Source organism: Apteryx rowi, unplaced genomic scaffold, assembly GCF_003343035.1.
Source record: "Apteryx rowi isolate R43461 unplaced genomic scaffold, aptRow1 scaffold_247, whole genome shotgun sequence".
NCBI lineage: Eukaryota > Metazoa > Chordata > Aves > Apterygiformes > Apterygidae > Apteryx > Apteryx rowi.
This window is the reverse complement of record NW_020448830.1, coordinates 66,128-71,684: the sequence shown is the minus strand read 5'-3', so window position 1 is coordinate 71,684 and position 5,557 is coordinate 66,128.

Sequence of the window (5,557 nt, the reverse complement as noted above, 5' to 3'; positions counted from 1 at the left end):
ATGAGGATGCTATGGGAGACAGTGTCAAAAGCCTTGCTGAAGTCTAGGTAGACACCATCCACTGCTCTCCCCTCATCTACCCAGCCAGTCATTCCATCATAGAAGGCTATCAGATTGGTTAGGCATGATTTCCCCTTGGTGAAGCCATGCTGACTCCTCCTGATCACCTTCTTTTCCTCCACATGCTTGGAAATGGCCTCCAGGATGAGCTGCTCCATCACCTTTCCAGGGATGGAGGTGAGGCTGACTGGCCTGTAGTTCCGTCTGTTCGCTGCCTCTCAGATTTATGGCAGATGAATGGTGTAGAAGAAACAAGATTGGTCCCTCTGTTGAAGAAGCTACTTTCATCTATGAATAAGAGTATTGAATACCATGTTCTAATTATTTATTGGCACAGGCTCAACACAAGATAATTTTTCAGTTCAGCAAAAATGGCTGTTCTATTCATTGAGGATTCAGGCAGCCAATTTTTCTACCACTGACTAATTACAACCAGTCTAATCAAGTAATGTTTCCCTGGAGTCCAAGCTCCCTCCTTACACATTTTAATTCACTGGAGGTGGGCTCTGTACTTTTATTCCAATCCCTATAATCACCATCTTCTTCAAGAATCTAAATTGTGACTGGACAGAAACAATTTCACATTCTACTGCAGATATAAGTTCTCAAGCAACCTTACCTAACCAGACCTGCTTTGAGCAGGGGGTTGGACCAGATGAACTCCAGACATCCCTTCCAACCCAAATATTTCTATGCCTGCAGCTAGGAGTGCAGTGGCTGCTCTTGGAAGACAGTGAGTTTTGCAGAGATACATATCATGCTAATTTAGAGTCAAATTTTTGATCAAGTAGTAACAGGTCTCAGTATGGACTTTTCATCATAATGTTTACATTATGGATATGTCTGATCTTATATCCTGAGTTATCTTTATCAGTGAGGCATTCAGTTCTCCCAAATGGTTCTACAAAAATTCATCTACCTTAGTCTGACAATTTGTGAGTGGTATTTAGTTTAAGGTATTCAATGCTTCACTTATTATTGTAAAAGTAACAGCTGTAGGGAAATACAACTGTAAATCAACTAAACTACTTACAGAGAGAAAAAAAAGAAAAAAGATCTGCTTAAAAGTTCCAGCAGTTTATAAAAGCTGTTTCTACCAGATGAGCTCTTTGATATATGTCATACGTCCTGTTCTTGCCCTCTTGGTAATAATGTTAAAGTTTTACCTTGATAGAAAGCTTAATTAATCCAAGTAGTAGAAAGAGTACTAAAGAGTAGTATAATCCTCTCTCCTGTGGTTTGTACCATGTGTTTGTACAGTATTTCCTATAGCAACATTAATAACTTCTGTGTGGTTATTTAGAAGAATAACACAACTGAGTACTTAATTTGATGATTTTTGTCTGGCACTCAAAGCTGCCATCCTCCTACATACGGACACAGGGTTTTTCTTCCTCAGACAGACTTCTGAAGGGTTATCATGTGCTTTCACGGCAGTTAAGAGACACTGGTCTTTGACGAACTTCATTATTATGCTCTAACCTCTGCCTTTTCCTTTTGGCTATCATTTAGATGTTCAGCTCTTTTTCAAGGACTTGTGAACTGTTGGCATGACTTGACTTTCACCTGGAGGTATGGAATATCAAAAAGTAGAATACTGATATGACTTCTTAAACTTCTACAAATTTTTCAAAGGCAGAAATAATACTGTAGTGAGTCTTAACAGTCTGAGGCAGAAATAATACTTGAGTTTTACAGTCTGAAAAAAAATCTGCCTCACAACTATTTAAGATTCAAATGATAATATATGTACCTGCAAAGTAATATTCTGACTATAATGCCATGCTTATCATCATGTTTATTTTATTTAGAAGCTACTGGCAGATTGTTTATATATCTGTGCTAGTAAAGCAACAAAATACAAGGAGAGAGGGTTCAGGTTATTTTAAAAAGTTAAACATGCTATTTAAATAAAATATATAAATTAAAAGGTATTAAAAGGGATCAAGGCCATGATCTCTTTGATTTTTATGATGTTCTAAAGGTTTTTTTTGTGGAAGAAAATTAAATATATTTCTTAAACATGTAATAAATTTTCCTGAGCAGTCTTACTTTGGTTTTCTACTGCAGCTTACTTTGGTTTTCCTCTTACTGCTGTACAGACTGTTCTTTGTTTCCTTGATCAGACAGTCAGGCTGCAAAGAGCCATTTGAGAAATTCAACAGTCTCCTCTGATTTCAGCCTTTTACATCTTTGACACATTTTCCCTTTCTACTTTCTCTAAAAATATAGACCATTTTAAAGGAAAACAATATGCCCTCATACTAACTCAGTCACCTACAACTTACCCCAAAGTATCAGTAATAAAATGAACAAGAGCTAAATTATGAACTCCATTATTAAAAGCACATACGACAGGTAGCTCAGCAACTGAGTGTTGCTGTGCTGGGCACTGCAATGACTACCCTGAGTACTCTGCTGCTCTGCCTCTAAGCGCGAGTTTCCCAAAGCAATGCATAGATAGCATTGCCATTCAAAGTCAAAATCTCCAGACATCACCTGAACAGGGAAACTTCTAAGGCAGTAAGAGTTAAAAGCAGAAGAAACGCCCCAGATTTGGCACCTACATCATTGGGCAGGTGCCTCTTTTGGCTCAGGATCCTAAGCAATGATCTTTTTTTAACAGATACCTAAGCTTGGTTTCTCTGGTTGTGAAAAACCAAAATTAACATACCTCCCATTTGGGAAGAATCCATTTCTGAGTGGTTAAAACCTCTCCTCACTGTGTAAGTATAGGTTAAAATTTTTGTTCTATATCAGATCTGGAGTATGCCGAAATCTTTCAGTTCCAGGCTCTGCATTTTATTAAGATAAAATGCTCTTAGTTTTTCCTATTGTAGTCGTGTTTGTGAAGATCCATGAATGAATACCAATTTGTAATAATGAATACCACTTATTTACTGGGCCAAAAAAGGATATGGATTTCAAGGACTAGGCTACCCCTCCAAGATGAGGAATATGAGGACTCAAAACCCTGCTCTAAGAAATAGTATTCAGAAAATGGAAGAGCTCCCACAAGAAGGGCTGAAAGACCTGGTGACCAATGGCAGACACTTGAATTCAAACTTTTTATAGCCCAGGCAAATGTGAGCACTGGCATGTCTGAGCACACCCTCCTCTCCAGACTCATGTGGCTGGTCTCCAGGGTGCTCCAAGGCGGTGTGAGAAGGAAGAGGAGACTACTGGAGTTGCAGCTGGGAAATTGCGCTCACAGCACTGGCCTGGAGTGAGATCTGCAACTTGTGGTGGGGGGGGTCTTGTGTGAGCCTCTCTGAGTTATGCAGCAGCAGAATGGCAGCGTGCAAGATTTCAGTGACATTTAAATGGTAGATATATGAGCCTCATCATCTTTGCTGATATGGGCGTAAAGCCCCATTTAAAAGAGAAATTCCATATCATATGGCAATATAGGTTTGATAAAGGAATCATTAGTTGACATATAAGGGCTCCTGCTATGAAGATGGTCAAGCTAGATAATTGTAACAGCCCTTCTTCTACTCAAATTATTTTAAGGCAAATTAGATTACTAGCTCTGATTCAATTTGAATATCTCATCCAATATTCAACAATGGTGACTGTCTTCAGAAGTACAAACAGCATTTAAATATGTCAGAAGCACACAAAGCAAAAAGCAGATGGCAAGGGCTTGATCAGATTGAACCAGGCTAAGGAGGATGTTTATATTTCTCTTTTCCAGATGGTAATTCACATTGCAAGTCAAATGAGTGCTAGGACGATGCAGTACATTACTGGAATTTGAAGCAGACATTCCACCATTATTTGCTAAGACCTTCTTTACAGCTTTCTTCAGTTTGCTTTCTCTGGATGAATCAGTGATTTTGGACCTCAAGTGCCTCCTGTGGTCTAGAGGAATTGACATGCAGAATGTGAGGTAGAGAGAAAGGATCCCAAATTCCTTAAAAGCTTCTAACCTAGACCTAAAGAATGCTGTAATGGTAAGAGAACTCAAGGAAATGCACACAGATGTATATGTAAATTTTGCTATCTAAAATAAGAGTAATTGTATTAAGAAGGTCTTCAATGCTGCTGTGCTGTGTACTTCAGCTATCACACATCTGAAGAAATTAATTCAGTAACAGAGAAAATTGGTGATCTGGGCAAGGACATACCTTAGCGACAGACACTATCGATGCTGGGGATCCTTAGGCACTTGGATCACGATACCCCACTTGTGCGAACAAGCATATGACAGGGAAGTCAAAGATCACCCTCCTCTTAATATTACCATGAACCCTGTCTAAAGGAAAGGTTTGTTGGCAGTGACATACAATTGTGTAATTAATGTTCTGCATGTACGTGTTCGTGGATATTTATCAAGGCTGTCACAGAAGCAATTACCATAATTAAGCATTTACATCATTCTGTAACTTTTCCCAACTGGTTCAGGGAATAATTATTAGCCATTTTATGAAACAAGATGGGTGTATCATTGCAGTTCCCCACAAACCAAAGGGAGGAGTCCCTGCCTCACAGAAATGTGGCTCACAGCAATTATGATATTCAGGATGCTATGTAACGCAGTTCATAAAAGTGTCTTAGGGTCCAAATCTCATTTAGTGCTTTACTGCATTCAGGCAATATGGAAGTGGGAAGGAGAGAAAGAGAAGTGGCTTAAAGTGCAGAGGTAACTACACAGCGAGAACAACGTAAAGAGCTTTAGCGTGAATAAAAATCTGGTTCTGCATGTTCTAAAGTGAAAGGCTCAATGTCTTGTAACCTGCATTCCTACATGAAAAATGTATTAAATACCTCAGGAAAGAAGTGCTGAAGTGTCTCTCTCCCTTCTGGAAACTTTATGCTACAAATCCCACTAAGACTGCAACATTCCTGAGTTATCTTTCAAGTATCTGTTACTTCTATTTAATACTCAAGGATATACAGCATTCCTCATAGTGCTTTCATTGCTAGTATGATTCAACCATAAAATATTATGAGATGGCTTATGCTGGGTTGCAGGGCATTTTCTTATGTTACTAAATCAACAATGTTCAGTGGGGTGAGGTATTTTATAAAAGTTTAATTTGTTGCTGCTGTTTAGAAGGATTTTGTGTCCTTACATTGTACTCCTGTTAAAATTAAATTGGTCATTTATACCTAGCTATTTTGAAATTGTTCCTACTCATGCTACATGAGGCTTCTGCAGTGGCCTTATGCCGCCTTTGATCTGTGGGTTCTTGGCAAAACACCTCTTTAATCAGAAAGGTATTATCCGTAAAGCAAATTCCTAAAGGCAGGAAAGGGGCTGCTCTGAGAGGAGCGAAACGGCCCCTGAACGCTGCTGGCGTTACGCGGTGGGTTCCCCGCAGCTGGGAGGCGGCGGCACCGCGCTGCCACGTCCCCAGGCCCCTCTCGAAGCAGCGCCCGGCCGTGCCCTCGCCTCACGCTTCTGGTAGCTTCTCCGCCGTGAATGCCGCCTTCCCGCCTTCGCCCGCCGCGGCCGTGGCGCCGGCAGCGCCCCTCGCGCGCCCAACGGCCG